The 18,438-nt window shown below is 43.8% G+C and overlaps 1 protein-coding gene across 4 annotated transcripts in view; it reads right to left on the bottom strand.

Annotated features, from left to right (window-relative positions):
- The window catches only part of SGF29 (SAGA complex associated factor 29), a 42,493-nt gene extending 34,684 nt beyond the window's left edge, over positions 1 to 7,809 (bottom strand). For 2 of the 4 annotated variants that reach the window (XM_004386621.2, XM_023741021.1), the window contains exon 1: positions 7,508 to 7,809. The gene's annotated coding sequence lies outside the window, so the exon portion shown is untranslated. The remainder of the gene's footprint in view (positions 1 to 7,507) is intronic. The other 2 variants (XM_023741018.1, XM_023741019.1) reach the window with 1 other exon arrangement.
- Between the last annotated feature and the right edge of the window lie 10,629 nt (positions 7,810 to 18,438).

The raw sequence follows: 18,438 nt of genomic DNA, 5'->3' as shown, positions 1-18,438 counted from the left end.
TTATAAGCTGTGTCATGTCAATTGAGCTAGATGTTCCCCGAGACCATGGTCCCCACAGCCCTGAGGGTGGAAGAGTTTCAAGGCGCCTAAGAGTAAAAGCCCAGATTGCCTTGAAGAGACTTTTGTTGGAATTATGGATATCAAAGGCAATTCTGATGAGGGCTCAGAAGGAAGTGAAGAGAGCTGTAAACCAGAGATGGTGAGAAGCAGCAAAAGAGAAATGGCAGCAGCAGAACCAGGAGACCAGTGCAAGATGGCACTGGAGCTGGCCCACAGAGCAAGAAGTGAGTGCCTTTGGGCAAGAGGCTTCCTGACAGAGTGGGGTGCCTCTGGGCACTTACTGGTAGAGCTAAAGAGCTTTGTGACACTAGCCAGAGCAGGGCAGAGACTGGGCTGGCCCAACCCAAGGAAGCAAGAGGTCAAGGAACCAGGAAGCAGAAGCTGAAGAGATAAGGAGTACAGGAAGCAAAGCTGCCTCAGTCTCAAAGGGTAGGGCCACAACCTCTAGAGTCTCAGAAAGGGTGGAACCACAGCCTGGTGGGTCTCAAAGGGTGGGGTCACAGCCTCCTAGGTTTCAGAGTTAGATCTTCACCAACTCCATTCTGAAGTGTGGGGCTGCCATTCACGAGTGCCAGTAGAATGGGACCAGATCCACTGCCCAAAGCTGAGGGGGTGGGGCTGCCATGCCCAAGGGGCAGAAGAAAGGGGCTTACCAGGGCCAAGGGGGTGGGATCACCAGTCAGATGGACTAGGAGAATGGGGCCACCCAAAGCCAAGGGAACAGAGTTGCCATTCCAGTGGGCCTGGAAGGCAGAGATAAAGCCCAGGGCCAAGGGACCTCCACCTAGAATCCAGACAGCATGGCCAACACCCGAAGTCTGGAAGGCAGGGCCATTGCCTAGATGGTCTCAAAGAACAGAAGATTATTTTCAAGCCTTGAGAATGATGTAAATTGTTCTGCTGGGCTTTGGACTTGCTTGAAGCCCGTTATCTCTTCTTTCCCTCCAATTTCTCCCATTTTCTACCTTGTGCCTGTTCCACCACTGTACTTTGTACAGATGAAGAGGATTTTACAGTAGATGAGATTTTGGGCTTGGAGTTGATTTAAGACTTTGGGGACAACATGATGAAGTGAATGTGTTTTACATGTGGCAAGGACATGAACTTTGGGGGGGCCAAAGGGTGAAACATTATAGGTTGAATTGTGTTCCCACAAAATGTGTCTCAACTTGGCTAGGCCATAATTCCTAGTATTGTGTGTTGTCCTCCATTTTGTGATCTGACATAATTATCCCATGTGTTGGAAACCTTAATCTCTATGATATTAATGAGGCAGGATTAGAGGCAGCTATGTTAATGAGGCAGGACACAATCTACAGGATTAGGTTGTATTTTGAGTCAATCTCTTTTGAGATAAAAAAGAGAAGCTAGCAGAGAGGAGAAGGACCTCACTACCATCAAGCAAGAAGAGCCAGGAGTGGAGCGCATCCTTTGGACCCAGGGTCCCTGCGCTGAGAAGCTCCTAGACCAGGGGAAGACTGATGACAAGGACCTTCCCCGAGAGTGGACAGAGAGAAAGCCTTCCCCTGGAGATGGCCCCCTAAATTTGCATTTCTAGCCTCCTGAATTGTGGGAGAATAAGTTTCTGTTTGTTAAAGCCATCTACTTGTGGTATTTCTATTACAGCAGCACTAGGTAACTCAGGCAAATGCTGAATTTAGAACCTGATATTACCAACATGGAACAGCTCATGGATCACGAAGAAGGAGAATTGACAGATCAGGACTTAATGCATTTTGAAGAGGAAAGAAATGCTAAAGAAGAAAGAATGAGGAAGAGGAAGGAGAGAAGTCAAAAATTTTATACTGAAAGGATTAGCTGGAGTTTGTTTCTAAATATGGACACAAATACTGATTGCTTTGCTGAAATCAACAGGCAGATTTGGAAAGCATTGAGATGTTACTGCTAAATATATGAACAATAAAAGAAAAGGACCACATGGACAATTCTCACTAATTTTTTGACTAGAAAAGCCATCCTCATTCCCAGGGATAATCCAGATGATCCAGAACCTTTCACAACTGGAGTTGTTAGCACAATTGACAAAATGCCAACATCATTCAACTCTTCATTGTCAGAGTAAACTTATATGATTTGTGTATTTTTTTATGTATGTGTTAAAATATATCTGTAAGTTTATATGTAATGTTTCCAACCCCTAAAGACAAATAAAGACCAGATTTATAAAGATATTGATAATAAAATGCAATAATGAGGAAAACTACAAAAAAAAACAAACAAGGTACTTGACTTATGCCAGAACTGCCTTACAATCAAGTCATCAGAAGTGAACCCTGTTGTAAGTCAGGGACTATCTGTATACAACCTGCAACAAAGCCATCAAAGAAACGAACTGACATTCATATTTTAGGAGTGTTCCAAGGAGAAGGAATGGGGACAGAAAAGCTGTAAAGCTGTTATAAAGCCATATACCAGCTGTGACCTTGGGTAAGTACTCAACCTCTCTGACGCTCAAAAAATAAAAACCAGCACACCTACTTGGAAAGGTTACTGTGAAGATTAAATATGCAAGTAAGATCTTAGTCATTGCCTGGCAGAGTACATGTACTTAGTGAATATTAGTTGCCCTCCTCATCTGTAGGAGATATGGGCCAGGAGTCTGCCAGAAAGAGAGACGAGAACTGCGTTAAGTTGAGCAAAGCAGTCTAAAGCACAAGAAAAGAAAACACAGATGCATCCCAAGCCTGGAGGAGTCACCCTGAGATGATGGACTACCTGAAGACCATGGCATTGAAGGGTTCTCTCCTGTTTGAGCAGAACCACCTCATTTTATGATTTTACAAGTTACTACTACTTCAGGATCCAGTCAGTCATGGACCTGAATTTCCCCCATAAAATATATCCTAAGTAGAGGCAAAGGTTTCTGTGACTCTCCACTCCAAGAACACCAAAGCCTGCTGGTGTAAAGCAAGCACTGGAGATTGGAACCTGAAAGGCCTGGCATCTCTCAGCCGGGAAGAGACTGAACTTAAGGGCCAAGTTGCCATTTTATGAGTCCAGCAGTCCCAGCTGATCCTACCACTATTCTCATGCTATAAACAAAACTGTTTCAAACCATTTCTGCAAGAAAATTTGCTGAATTTTACTAATTCTGAGGCAAGGTCCAGGGCCCTAATCTTTTTATCTCCTAGCACTCTCTTTTTTCCCACTGTCACTTAGAAGGCAACATCTTCTATTCCACCCACAGAAGGAACCACTGCTGATATTTTTCAATATGGATTAGTTACACCTATTTAAGAACTTCATATAATTAAGCAATATATATTCTTTTGTGTCTGGATTCTTTCACTTGGCATGCTTTTTGAGATTCATTCATGTTGTGTGTATCAATAATTCATTCCTTTTTACTGCTAAGTAGCATTCTATTATGAACATACTCTGTTGATGGCATCTCGGCAGTTTCCAATTATTGGCCATTATGAATAAAACTGCTATTACCTTTAGTCTTTTTGCAGACATATGCTCACTTTTAAGTAAACACCTAAGACTATTTACCTAGGAGTGAACACCTAGGGGAGCCCTGGTGGCACAGTGGTTAAGAGCTCAGCCACTAACCAAAAGGTTGGCAGTTCAAATCTCCCAGCCACTCCTTGGAAACCCTATGGGGCAGTTTTACTCTGTCCTATAGGGTCGGTATGAGTCGGAATCAACTTGACAGCAAATAACTAGGTCCAAGGTGTATCTAATTTTCTAAGAAACTGCCAGACCAGATCTTTTTTCAGTGTAGTTGTATCATTTTACACTCCTGCCAACAATGTATGAAAGTTCTAGTTGCTCTACATCCTTGTCCACACAGGGTGGTGTCATATATTTTTTAAAAAATTTTAGCCATCCTAGTCATTGTGAAGTGGTATTTCATTGTGGCTTTATTTCATTTGTCCAGTATTACATTTTCTCTTACCACCATGACTGGTTCAGAAAGAGATATGTGACCCAAGCCTGCCCAATCAAACTCAATTTCATCTCTTTTGCTGGAGATATGTGCAAAGAGGCACCCTCTTTCAGTTGGTTAACAGGGTAGCACAGGAACCTGGAACTGCTGGAGGCCCCAATGTGGAAAGCCTGCCTGAGAGAAAAACCAGCATGGTAAAAAGCTGAGATGCAAGACAGAAAATACTGGTGACATAATTTAGGTTTCTGGATACAGCCATGCCTCCAGCTGGTACTCCAGGACTCTTCAGCTGTTGCTGGCTGACGTCAAGTTGGACCCTGACTCGGGGAGACCCTATGTACAATGGAATGGAACAAAATGTTGCCCAGTCCTGCACCATACCCATGATCAGTTGTGGACTGGACTGTTGTGATCCATACAGTTTTCATAGGCTGATTTTTGGAAGCAGATTGTCAGGCCTTTCTTCCTAGACTGGAAGCTCCACTGAAACCTGTTTAGCATCATAACAACACACAAGCCTCCCCTGACAGACAGGTAGTGACTGTGCATGAGGTGCATTCGCTGGGAATCGAACCTAGCCTCATGTGGAAGGTGAGAATTCTACCACCAATGCCCCTAACTTTTTAGTTAGAGTCAATAAATACCTCTTTTCTGGTTAGGCTAGTTTGGGTTAGCTTCTTATTACCCGCATGTAATAGGCTTGACCAATAACAAGAACTTTCAATGGCAGAGTCTGAAGAGGTTATTCTTAGGGACAAAAGATACAGGTTATTCTTAGGTCAAAGGCTGCACATATTAATTGCTAAACACCAGCCTAAAACTGTTCTCTGGCTCCAAAGTGACCATCTGTCTACTAGTAGCCAAGGCATCATATAAACAAATCCAAACATCCAATACGTAAACCACTCTAAAATTAATCCCATGAGGCTTGTGACAACACGGAGCCCTCGTCCTGAGTCAAAAGAGAAAAGGCACCTAAAACTCTACACTCAGATTTCCCGCTCTCAGTCCAGTCACTATCAATGAGAATCCACATTCATCAACTGTTTAAAAAAAAAAGAAGTGAAAATGCCTTTTTTTTTTTTAATACCTAGTACCTGCCATGCCTCTGTACTGGAGCTTACACAGTGCCTCTCATTTAAATCTTACTGCAATCCTATAAGATAGCTAGATACCAGCATGTCCTCTTTATAGCTGGGGAAAACTGAAGTTAGAGAGGTTAAATTATGCTAGGCAGTCCAGCTGGGAAATACAGGCAGTTGAGCTGGAATTGGAATGCAAAGCTGCAAACTCTAAAAAATCTATGCTCTTCCAACTAATTGCAAGTTATGTCAAAATTTCAGCATATTCAATAGTAAAAGAGATCACGGAAGTAGAAGCATTTTGTCTACTGTAAACTGTCAATTACTTGTTAGGTTTTTATGATTACACTGATAGATTACAGCAAGTATCACCAGTAAGGTGGTGGCCACTGTGGCATCTGAAACAAAAGTAGTAAGAAAATCAAGGTAATAATGACAGCTAATTCTTACTAAGCAGCCAGGGTGACACAGTGGTTAAAGCACTCAGCTGCTAACTGAAAGGTCAGCGGTTCAAATCCACCAGCCACTCCACAGGAGAAAGATGTGGTAGTCTGCTTCCATAAAGATTTACAGCCTTGGAAACCTTATGACACAGTTCTACTGTGTCCTATAGGGTCGCTGTGAGTTGGAATAGACTGGACTGTAAAGGCCTTGTTTTTTTTTTTAAGTATCATATGTAAATTTTATGTAAATTAGCCTACTTAATCCTCCCAACACTGCTATGTAGATAATATTAATTTAGTACTTGTAGAAACTTAAGTATTAGAGAAACTTTACTAAGGTCAAGCAACTAATAAATGGCAAAGGTTGGATGCAAACCCATTCTAGAACCAAGCTCTAGAACCTGAACTTAAGGACTCAGAGACTCCTCTGTATCCTTAACACCCAACTCCCTTTAGTTTCGTGTTCACCAAACTAACTTCTACTCCACAGATACAGTGACCACAAATCCTGAAGTGACATAACTTAGGTATTTTTTCCAATGTGGATGATTCATCAAAATTTTAACTGAGATTAATTTGTAAAAGCTTTGTAAGAATCTTTGCACATACATTTAAAAATCAGAAAGAAAAAAAATAAAGCCTTTGCCTTACCACATGTTCCCACTTCTAGCTCCAGAAAGATGGTTGCAATAACTATGGACTCCCATGGTTCTACCCACTAAGAACAGGGTGTCTAGTGGTTGAGCCAGGTATTCATAAAATGGATGCTCTGGTTTACTAACACCGTCCAAATATTGCTTCACACCCTAGACAGCAGCTCTCCAACAATCCAACTAACCCTATCTACAAAAGCTGCATTGAACAATTCCAGTCCTCCAACCTCCATCCCAAATAAGGTTTGTTGGAAAGGTCTTGTCTCTCCCACCAGACCTCTCCTGAGCTCTTATAGCAGAAGAATGGAGTTTTGTTCATCTTTATATTCCAGTACCTAGCCCAGGGCCTGACAAAATGGATTGTTCAACTGAACAGAATCCTGGAAACCCCTTAAAACAGTCTTAGGAATACTGTAACAGTTCTGAAGATGAGCTATTCAACATCATCTCCCCCGGTCTAAGGAAAACAGAGAAAAATCAGTCATTACCAACACAGTCTAAGAGGGATTCTTTATTTCCCACTTGTAGAGAAGAGGTACTTCCCCTCTTCATTCTTTCAGTAATATTTATCAAGCACCTACTCTATGCCAGGCATGAAGGATATACAGTAGTGAATGAGGCAAACACAGCAGAGGAGAGAATCGAGGTCAGAGAGCGCCGAGGCTAAGAGAATGTTCCAGAAGCCAAACGAAGAAAGGGTTTCAAGAAGGGGCAGTAGTCAACTGCATCAAATAATGCTGCAGTATTGAGAACTAACTTAATACAGAATCTGGCTAACCAGGGGTCACTGGTGGCTTTGATAAGAGCTGTTTCAGTGGGGTCAAAAACCCGCTGCCACAGAGTCGATTTCAACTCACTGCAACCCTGTAGGACAGCAGGGGGGCAAAGCCTGACTGGAGAAGTGCTAGTGAGTATAGACCAATTACTTCGGCTGCAAAGGGGAGCACGCAAATGAAATAATTGGAGGTATCTGTAAAGTGGATGAGGTTATTATTGTTAAGATGGCCATATTTTGAGAAAATTATAAAAACTGCTGGAGTTCGGAGCCCATCCTCAGTATTTCTCACATCTGGGCTGAACACCCTACCTCCAGGCCACACTTCGCCCCTCTTCCGGGCGCCACGCAGCGCCCTCGCGAAGCTCCAAACCCACCGTTTCCCACCCTTGCTCCGGGGGCAACAGGGCGCACGCGCAGACCCAAAGAAGAGCCAAGTGCACCTCCCCCCGACCCCGCCCCTCCCCACACAAGGCGCGTGCGCATTGCTGTCAGCACAGCCTCGGCGGGGCGAAGAGGGATACCAGTTCTTCCCGCCCGCGGTTCGCCGGAGGTCCCAGACGGCGACCCATCCCACCTACCGTGTCACGGACGAAACAGGCACGTCGCGCTGGAAATTGCGACAGCGGGAAATAGGCGCGTCCCTCGAACTCCTTTTCAGAGCCCGCGGAAGGTAACGCACTTGCGTTCGAAGATTAGTGGCACGTCAAGACCTACACGCGCTTTCCTCTCTCATGAGCCGAGGCGCAGCGAGAGGACCCCCGTGCGCGTGCGTGGTCCCTCCTTTTGTGACGTGCCGTGCTGTCCCTTGGGAAATGTAGTTTTTACTTTGGCAGTGTTCCCAATTCTTCAGCTGAAGCTTAATTTAATAAACCAGGGTCCTTGTGTGTTTTCAGTGTCCCCTCCCAATTCCCAAATGCCTGTATTTAAGTATATATATAAATGGGCATATCTTTAGATCCAGAAAACACACTTTCAGGGAATTCTCCCCAGGAAAGTATTAAGGATATGGGCAAACATTTAGCTACAAAGGTTTTTATCAAAGGATATCATAGTATCTTGTAATTTCTTACATAACCCCTACCAAAGTTTAATATATATATTTGATTGTTTGATGGACTTGCAGGCTCTGTGAGGTCAGGATCATTTCTTACCTATGTGTTCCCAGGACCTAGCACAGTGCCTGGCACGTAATAGGCCCTCAATAAATATTTTTCTGGTCATTAGAGAATCTCAGACTTCAGCTCTGCAGCTGTTTCAGCCCAAAACTTAACTCATCATTTTCCTCCACCAAGCTTTCTTCCTATAGTCTGTATCTCAATAAATGGCATCCAACCAGTCTCAGTTCTATATTCTACATTTTGTGAAGGTTATGCTAGCAGGGATTTTGCAAATTTTGTGTTTGTAAAGATCTGAGGAGCTCTCTCTCCTAAAGATTAAATATTGACCCCCAGTTACTCATCAGGAGAGATTTGGGGCTCACAATTGTATATATGTATATGTATATATATATAGCGTGTGTGTGTGTGTGTGTGTGTGTGTGTGTGTGTGTGTGTGACATTTCTTTTTATTTTTGTTGTGCTTTAGGTGAAAGTTTACATCTCGAGTTAGTTTCTCATACAAAAATTTATGCACATTGTTATGTGACCCTAGTTTCTCTCCCTATAATGTGACAGCACACTCCTCCTTTCCACTATGAATCTCCTGTGTCCATTCAACCAGCTCCTGTCCCTTTCTGTCTTCTCATGTCGCCTCCGGACAGCAGCTGCCCGTTGAGTCTCGTGCATCTACTTGAGCTGAGAAGCACACTCTTCACGAGTATAATTTTATGTCTTATAGTCCAGTCTAAACTGTGTTGAGGAAACTTCTTAGCTTTTGGTTTCGCCCAGTTGTGCTGACTTCCCCTGTGTTGTGTGTTGTCCTTCCCTTCACCTAAGATGATTCTTGTCTTCTAGTAGTTAAGGGTTTGGCTGCTAACCAAAAGGTCAGCCGTTCGAATCCACCGGGCACTCCTTGGAGACCCTATGGGGGCAGTTCTACTGTGTCCTATAGGGTCGCTATGAGTCGGAATCGACTCGATGGCAAAGTTTTTTTTGGTTTATCTAGTTAGTGAATTCCCCTCTCCCTCCCTACCCACCCTCATAACCATCAGAGAATGTTTTGAATTGTATTTTTTTCAATGTAACTTTAATTTCTAGCCCCTGGGTGGCACAAATGGTTAAGCACTTCGCTAGTTAACTGAAAGGTTGGATACACCCAGCCGCATTGCAGAAGAAAGTCCTGATGATCTGCTTCCGAAAGATCACAGCCATTGGAAACTCTATGGAGCATAGTTCTACTCTGAAACACATGGGGTCGCTATGAGTCAGAATTGACTTGACAGCAACTGGTTTATCTTTAATTTCTAATTTTCTATAATGAACATGTATTACTTGGTTAATTTTTTAAAAAATAAAGTGTTTTAGAGTGTTGCACACAAAAGGGACAGCTCTGTTCTCCGCCTTACATCCAAATTTTCTCAAAAGGATTATCTATCCTCAGTTTTCATTTCCTCACCTCCCACTCGGCACAATGGAAGGAGCCGGCACCTGGGAGTGATCCTTGACATCACTCTCTTCCTCTCCTACCATATCCAATCCATCACTTAGCGTCTGCAATATAACAATAACTGCTCACATTTGTTGAGCACTTACTATGTATCAGGCACTGTTGAAAATGCTTTACATGTATTCATTCATATAATACAATCCACCCACTTTTCCTCTCCACCACATTCACGCTATTCCAAGCTGCCTCTGATGTTGCCTAAATAACTGCAAAAGATTTTTATTTTTTAATCCAGGTACAGAGATTGAGTTCCTTTTATTTCTCACTTCATGGCACACTATCATCGTTGGACTCTGCACGGCCCCCTCTCGTTCTGTGTTTTAATAACCTTTTATCCCCTTTTTCTACTCCTCCCTCCTCCCCCAACAGTGTGTATAGGTATCCTTGTAAAACATGTGCATGGTTTACTGTGCGGGTATTTTTAATTTACATAAATGGCATTGTGCTGTAAACCTCATTCTGTTTTTACTTTTTCCACTCAGTGCTATGCTTTTAAGACCCGTTCTTGTGTGTGCACCTAGCCTGTTATTTAGAATGACTGTGCAATATTTCGTAGTGGGAAACCATATTTTACTTATTCAGACCCATGGTAATGGACCTCTAAATTGCCTCCAAGTACCAGCTACCACAGCAACATCACAATGAACACCCTCCTGTATGTCCCCTCTAGGATGTGCACCCAGGAGTAAGACTTTTGAGTACTAGTCTCTTAAATTGTTTCCCCTCATCCACTCTGGCCCCTCTCTGATCCATTCTCCACACTGCAGCCAGAGTGATCTTCTTAAAATGCAAGTGAGTTCATGTCCTGGCGTCCCTGTCTCCTATCCCACCTCACTCTACCTCTCTCTCCACTTAAGCCTCCCCAGTCTTTTAGTTTCCTTATCCCACAGAGTCTCTGCAAAGGCTGCCTGGAACATATTTCCCTCCCTTCTTCACCTCAGTATCTCCTACTCATCTTCAGCTCTCCCTAACTGAGTCACAACCCTCCATTTCTCATAGCACTGGGTAAACCTCTGGTGATTGTGACGGTAACATAACTGTCACAATTTTACATTTATTTACATTTGTGACATAATGTGATTCATGTCTGTACTCTCCCTCTCCCTCTCCCCTAGATTATAAATTGCATGAAGGTTGGGTTCATATCTGTTTATGCGCATCACTGTATTTCTAGCCTGTAGCCCAGTGCGTGGCACATAACAGATATTTGTTAAATGAAAGAGTAAATGAACATGTTATCTCTGTCCAGGGAGGACCACTGAGGGAGGCAGCATCTTGGTGGGTGGATTGCTATAGAATTTGGTTCTCAGTTTTACAGGACCAGAAATTCCATTTCATCAGCAACCTCTCAGGATAGACTCATACTGATGCAACTCACGAGAGGCTGACGTATAAACCAGGAGACAGCTGAGTCATATAGGGAGAGTTTTAACTACAGATCTGACCAGACACTCTGGCTGGGCAGCACAGTCCCTTCTCATGAGGAAACCCCCAGTCTGGGAAAGAAATCTGGACCTTCCTGCCCTCTCCTTAAGTCTCATCTTCTCAGAGCATCAATCTGAAATCCTTTACTCAAGGTCTCTTGAGGACACTGAGGAGAGAGTTACATAGCACAGCTTCCTAAAAGTGCCCTTTACAAATCCTTCCCTCCACTCAGCGTTCCACTGCTAAGGGCAATGCTCACATCTCTCCCTCCTCGGTGCTTTCTCCTCCTTCAGAACTGTCTTTGCACAGGGACTTCAGGCACCTTCTGTGTAAAGCCAGCTACCCGTCTCTCAGCTTGTCCCTGTCCCTGTTCATGTCCATCCATCACCCATTTGAGCCAAACAAAACGCTCTCCCTCAGGACCTGCCCTCCCTTGGCAGGTGGCAGAAGGGGGCGAGGAATTGTAAATACTCACAATTGAATGGTTTTTGTCCTTGATGTATACACACGAAGCCATATCATGACCAGAAGGGGGCATAGTGTACCTGGGACCCAAGGGAAAAACCGAAAACCAAACCTGTAGCCATCAAGTCGATTCCAACTCATAGCAGCTCAAGGGAAGGAGGGGATAAAATTAATTAACTCTTAAAAATTGCTTTTTTTTTTGCTTATAAGGTATATTATGAAAAAGTTAAACATTGCAAGGATCTAGACTCTATAGTGCAGAAAATAAAAATGTTCCATAATCCCAGTCCAGGATGTAATTCCTATGGAGAGTTTGGTACACATCCCATGCTCCCTTTTTTTAAAATTATTATTTTTAATAACTAAAATCATATTTCAAAAATAGTTATAGTATCCACGATGTTCCGCAACCTGCTGTTTATCATTCAGCAATGTATTACGGAGCTTATTCTTTTTAATAGTGACAGAGTAGTTCACAGAAGGATGATTGTCAGTCACCTACTGCTGGACACTTAGGTTGTTTTCTGATTTTTGCCACTATAGACAAAAAAAAAAACCAGTTGCCGTCGAGTCAGTTCAGACTCATAGCGACCCCGTAAGGCTGCAGTAACATCCTTGTACCCACCTCTTTACTTACCTCTGGGAGTATTTCTATAGGAGAGACTTCTGGAAGTGGAACTGCAATATCAAGGGGTATGAGCATTTAAAATTCTCAGCAATACTGCCAACTACCCATCAAAAGACTGCATCCATTTATATTTAAGGTGATAATATCACATAGCCAAGAAAAATTCCAAGCTCAGCTGCCAGGTTTGAGGGTTTCCCTGGACTGTGGCTGGAGGTCATACAGACACATCTTGTTTCACCTCATTTAGGCTTCTTCGCACAAAGTGATGTCACTGACCCACCACATGCACACATCCTGCCTTCAGCCTGGGAAGGTCTGATCCTTTGAGTCAGTGACTTCTGCACATCCCTCAGGCCACCCAGCCTTTCCTGATTTGGATGGCTTAACTCCTGAAGTTGAGGAAGTCTTGCTGTCTTTCCCGAAAACACCCATTTTTGTTCAAGCTTCACTGCCTCCAGCAAGTCTGCTCTGATCCTCCCCCGCTACCCGCAGGCTGGGTTAGGTGCCCTCCTGGTAGCACCCCCAACCCACTGTGTTTACTGTGGGCTGATCACACTGGGCTGTAATCTGTGTGCCTGGCAACCTCCTGGAATGTCACAAAGGTACAGTCATCAGCAGAAAGAAAATAAACTTCCTCATGGCTGGTTATACATATATACACCTGGAGGGGAGAGAATGGTAAAACACACCTGTTGACTTTCCCACTGAGTCACCTTTTGGGCCCTACTGGATCCATATCAGATGGGTTCCCAGAAGTCCTTTTTCTCTTGGCCATTCTCCCTCTGTTCACCCCTCCCCCTCTAAGGTCTAGGTTCCCCTCTTCCAGCACCTGCAAGGTCAAGGCCAGGCATACCTTCTTCCTTGGCTTCATCAAGAATAGTCAGTGTCTTCTTGGTCCTCTGTGGGACTAGGATAGGGCCTCTTAGTTCCCTCAGACTGGAACATCTGGAAGCAATACTGATCTTACATAGCTTCATGTATTCAACTAGTCATTTATTGAGCATTGACTGTGTGCCAGGTATCAGGAGTCAACAATGATAAGACAGACAAGATTCCTTCCCTATCAAAGGATACAAACAGACATTTCACCAAAGAAGACATTTAGACATATGAGGAAATGCTCGTGATCAGTAGCCATTAGAGAAATGCAAATCAAAACTGCAATGAGATACCATCTCATCCCACCATTACTGGCACTAACCAAAAAAACAGAAAACAACAAATGTTGGAGAGGCTGTGGGGAGACCGGAACTCCTCTGTACTGCTGGTGGGAATGCAAAGTGGTACAACCATTTTGGAAAACGATGTGGCACTTCCTTAAAAAGCTAGGAATAGAAATACCATACAATCCAGCAATCCCACTCCTAGGAAAATATCCTAGAGAAATAAGAGCCTTCACATGAATAGGCGTATGCACAACCATGTTCATTGCAGCATTATTCATGAACAAATTAAGTGCCCATCAACAGATGAATGGATAAACAAACCAAACACACAATGGAATACTACACAACAATAAAGAACAACAACGAATCTTCGAAACGTCTCACAGCATGGATGAATCTGGAAGGCATTATGCTGAGTGAAATAAGTGGATCACAAAAGGACAAATATTGTATGAGACCACTATCATAAAAACTCATGAAAAGGTTTCCACATAAAAAGAAACAATCTCTGATGGTTACAAGGGAGGGAAGGGGTGGGGAGAGAAAAAATATAAACTAGACAATAGATAAGTGGTAATTTTGGTGAAGGATAGGACAGTACACAATACTAGGGAAGTCAGAATAACTTAAGACAAAGTCATAGAAGCTTCATAGCCATACCAAAACTCCCTGAGGGACCGAGTTACTGGGCTGAGGGCTGGGGACCTGGTCTCGAAGCCCGTCTAGATTGATTGGCATAACAGCTTATAAAGAAAATGTTCTACATCCTACTTTGGTGAGCAGCATCTGGGGTCTTAAAAGCTTGTGAGTGGCCATCTAAGATACATCCACTGATCCCACCCTGTCTGGAGCAAGGGAGAATGAAGAAAACAAAAGACACAAGGGAAAGATTAGTCCAAAGGGCTAATGAACCTCAACTACCACAGCCTCCACCAGACTGAGTCCCACACAACTAGATGGTACCTGGCGACTACCACCGACTGCTCTGCCAGGGATCACAATAGGGGGTCCTGGACAGAGCTGGACAAAAATATAGAACAAAATTCAAACTCACAAAAAAAAGACCAGACTTAGTGGTCGGACAGAGACTGGAGAAACCCCAAGAATATGGCCCCGGACACCGTTTTAACTCAGTACTGAAGTCATTCCTGAAGTTCACTGTCATGGATTGAATTGTGTCCCCCCAAAGTAAGTGTCACCTTGGCTAGGCCATGATTCCCAGTGTTACTTGATTGTCCACCATTTTGTCATCTGATGTGATTTTCTTCTGTGTTGTAAATCCTACCTCTATGATGTTAATGGTGCAGGATTATAGGCAGTTATGTTAATGAGGCAGGACTCAATCTACAAGATTAGGTTGTGTCCTAAGTCAATCTCTTTTGAGATATACAAGACAAAAGCAAGCAGAGAGACAGGGGGACCTCATACCACCAAGAAAGCAGTGCTGGGAGCAGAGTGCGCCCTTTGGACCTGAGGTTCCTGTGCTGAGATGCTCCCAGACCAAGGGAAGATTGATGACACAGACTTCCCTCCAGAGCTGGAGGAAAAAGCGTTCCCCTGGAACTGATGCCCTGAATTTGGACTTGCAGACTACTGGACTGTGAGAGAATACACTTCTCTTTGCAAAAGCCATCCACTTGTGGTATTTCTGTTATAGCAGCACTAGATGACTAAGACAGATGTGTCTAGGAAACTTCTTTGCTTTTGCTTTGGTCCGGTTGTGCTGACTTCCCCTGTATTGTGTTTTGTCCTTCCTTTCACTGAAGTTGCTGCGTATCTACTATGTAGTTAGTGATTTCCTCTCCCCCTTCCTCCCCATGTGTGGCATTTTAGATAGGGGTGTGCATTACTATGCTAAGGACTCCCCCTCGCCCCTCACACAGCTTCCAGAGGTTGCAAGCCTGTGTAGTTCTCTGCAATCCCTGACAGGTGCCCCCACACAGAGCGGCCATACCTGTGCCAGTGTTGGGCCAGCTGTGCTGACTTAGAAGGAACACTAGAATTGGGGTCAGGTAGACCATGGGGAGGAATCCTGCACCACTCACCAGCTGTGTGACACTGAGCGAGTCATTCTCTGAGCCTCGGTTTTCCTTCTTTGAGGGAATAGTACTAATAGTAGTCGTACTAGTAATACCACATGCCTGGCTCTGGACTAAGCCCTTTCACACACTGGGCACTATGTTATCCTCCCTTTACAGATGAGGAAACTGAGGCTCAGACAGAAGCCCAACATCTCCCAGCTAGGAACTGGTGAAATCTGGTGGAAGGGGCAAGTGAGTGAATGACCTGTTCCTCAACAGGGCCTGTACCTCCCTCTAGGGGACATCTTGGGAATTGGTGGGATTTGTGGCGTGTTTTTGGAAAGGAAAGGGCAGGACAGTTCCACAAGTAAAATGTGGTCCCACATCCAGCATGATAGTTGACTATCCTACTAGACATTCATGAAGGTAAAAAATGTATTTATAATTACCTGAACCTAATCTCATTCCATGACAGATTACAGGAAATTATTTTTCTACTACCCTCAGTGATAAAGCCCACCCCTTTGCAAGAACGTTGTATTTCCTAATTTTCTCCACCTCAACAGTCATTATCTTTATTTAAATTGAGGTTATTTCCCTATCTTCTGGCCTGTTATTATTATCACAGCCCTGTGTGTATTCAAGTGTCCACCTGTCCTCACTTTCATTTCCTGGGTGTCAACTCACAAACCACCCAAAGCTGGAAAACAAAAGCTAATTTAATTCTAGCTCAGGCAAGGCAGGAAGGCAGGCAGAAGTGCTGCTTCTTGTTAAACAAAGGACAAGACGGGGTTATTATGGGGTTTGGGGAAAGGAAGAAGTTTAGGTAATACTGAAATGGAACAGTATTTTAATAGCTTCAAAGCAAAGTGCGGGTGTGAGCAGAGAATTAACATCTGGCCCCGGCTGAAAAGGTCCTGTTTTGTTTGGAAACCATAGAGTTTAAAAAAAAAAAAAAAAAAAAGGGGAAGAACTATCCTTACGGAATCAAAATGACAACAGCAACTAGAAAGATTAGGTAGGAACCTTGGGAGGCAGTGAGTTTATGTTAATGGGGGAGGAACAACTCAGAAAAGGAGGGTGAGAATGGTTGCACAACTCAAAGAATGCAATCAGTGTCACTGAATTATACATGGGGCCCTGGTGGCATAGTGGTTAAAAGCTAGGGCTACTAACCAAAAGGTTGGCAGTTTGAGTCCACCAGCTGCTCCTTGGAAATCCTATGGGGTGGTTTTACCCTGTTCTCAACAACGAAATAAAGTAAAACTTTTTTAAAAAATCAGACTTTAAAATTGGGTTAAGAAAAAAAAAAAGGGACTGTCGTGTCTGCCTGGTTCTCTGAGCCCGGACAGTGGGAGCTGAGGGTCAGTGTACAAAGCTTAGGAACACATGAGTGAACAACTGAAGCTGTAGTTTCTCTGGGTCAACGTGACCTACACAGTTCAGGCAAGAATGGAATATTCCATTTTCACTTGTCTCTTTTGTTGTTGTTCTTTTTTTTTTCAATCGTCCTTTAAGTGAAAGCTTACAGTTCAAGTTAGTTTCTCACGCAAAAATTTTTCTGCCTTCTCATCTCACCTCCGGACAGAAGCTGCCTGTTTAGTCTCATGTATCTACTTGAGCTAAGAAGCACACTCTTCACAAGTATCATTTTATGTCCCACAGTCCAGTCCAATCTTTGTCTGAAGAGTTGGCCTCAGGAATGGTTTTAGTTTGGGGCTAACAGAGAGCCTGGGGGCCATGTCTTCCGGGGTCCCTCCAGTCTCAGTCAGACCATTAAGTCTGGTCTTTTTACTAGGATTTGAGGTCTGCACACCACTCACTTGTTTCTTATTGGAACCAAACCAAAAAAAACCCCAAACCCACTGCCACAGAGTAGATTCCAACACATAGCGATCCTATAGGACAGAGTAGAACTGTCCCATAGGGTTTCCAAGGAGTGGCTGGTGGTTTCGAACTGCTGACCTTTTAATTAGCAGCCGCTTAACCATTGTACTACCAGGGCTCCCTACTGGAACACTTTCCTTAAATTCATACTAATTCATGATAAATACGTACAAACATCTGTTTACTTCATTATGTCTTCTACCTCAGTAGATCCATGTTTTGAAATACATATTACTTTATTATAAATTAATTTCCTTCTGTGTCACCTTTATATTAGAGTTAGGGCATTGAGTTGTTTTGAAATGATGTGACTAACCCTTATATAGTATTTATGCTGTACCAGGCACTGTTGCGAGTCTCTTTCCAAGTATTATCTCATTTGATCCTCACACCAACTCTGTGTGGCAAAAACCAAACCAAACCCATTGCGATTCTGACTGTAGGTACAATTACTATTATCCTCATTTTACAGAGGAGGAAACTGAGGCACAGAGAGACTCATACAGGAAGTAGTGGGTCAGGGGTTTGAACCCAGAGCATCTGGCTAGAAAATCTACTCTCTTAACTACTAGCCTCCCTCTCAAGGGAGGGAGATTACCTAGGTACCCCATTTCAGAATATTAAGGAGGTTTTCCAAGATAGTTCTTCTTTAAAAAAAGGGGGTTGGGTATGACAGGGATGAGAACCACTGACCTAACCCATAGTAGGTACAGAGTAAATGGTAGTGGAATTGAACTAAGAAGGGCTCATGTTGATATCCCGTCCCCATTCCTTCTTCACTCAATATTCTACCATCACAGTCCTGAATCTGAACCAGAATTGGGGGAGGTGGTGATCTGTGTGGCCATAACCCTAGGCTCAGGAGGGGTACAGGGTCAGAGCGGGGATGGACAGGGAGGAATCGGCCCAGGAGAGGCTGTCAGGTCCCCACTTGCCAAGATCCCAAGGATTGTTTATGCCCAGGCCCTGCCTCTTTTCTCCTCCTCCCTAAAGGGCAGGGATCACCTCTGTGGAAAAATCCCCAGCTAGGTGACTAAGGTGAGAGGAAGGGGATGAGGGGGGCTGGGATTCACAAGACTCAATTCTTTTTCCTCGCTCGTGACTTGTGTTTACTGGGCTGGGTTCTGGGAAAGGGCCAGATTGCATCAGCCAGGGTCTTAGGGACTGGAGCCAGACTGTGGGCTGAGGAGGAGACGTGGCCTTATAAATTGGGACAAGTGAACTGCGAGGGGAGAGGCGCCCATTCAGGAAACCAGACATAAACAAAGCTTTAGAAGAAGACAGAGAAGAGAGATAGCAAGAGTAAGCCAGAC

This window comes from Trichechus manatus, unplaced genomic scaffold, assembly GCF_000243295.1.
Source record: "Trichechus manatus latirostris isolate Lorelei unplaced genomic scaffold, TriManLat1.0 scaffold00170, whole genome shotgun sequence".
In the NCBI taxonomy this organism is placed as follows: Eukaryota; Metazoa; Chordata; class Mammalia; order Sirenia; family Trichechidae; genus Trichechus; species Trichechus manatus.
The sequence above is the reverse complement of the archived record's forward strand: the minus strand, read 5'-3'. Positions and strand labels throughout refer to the sequence as shown.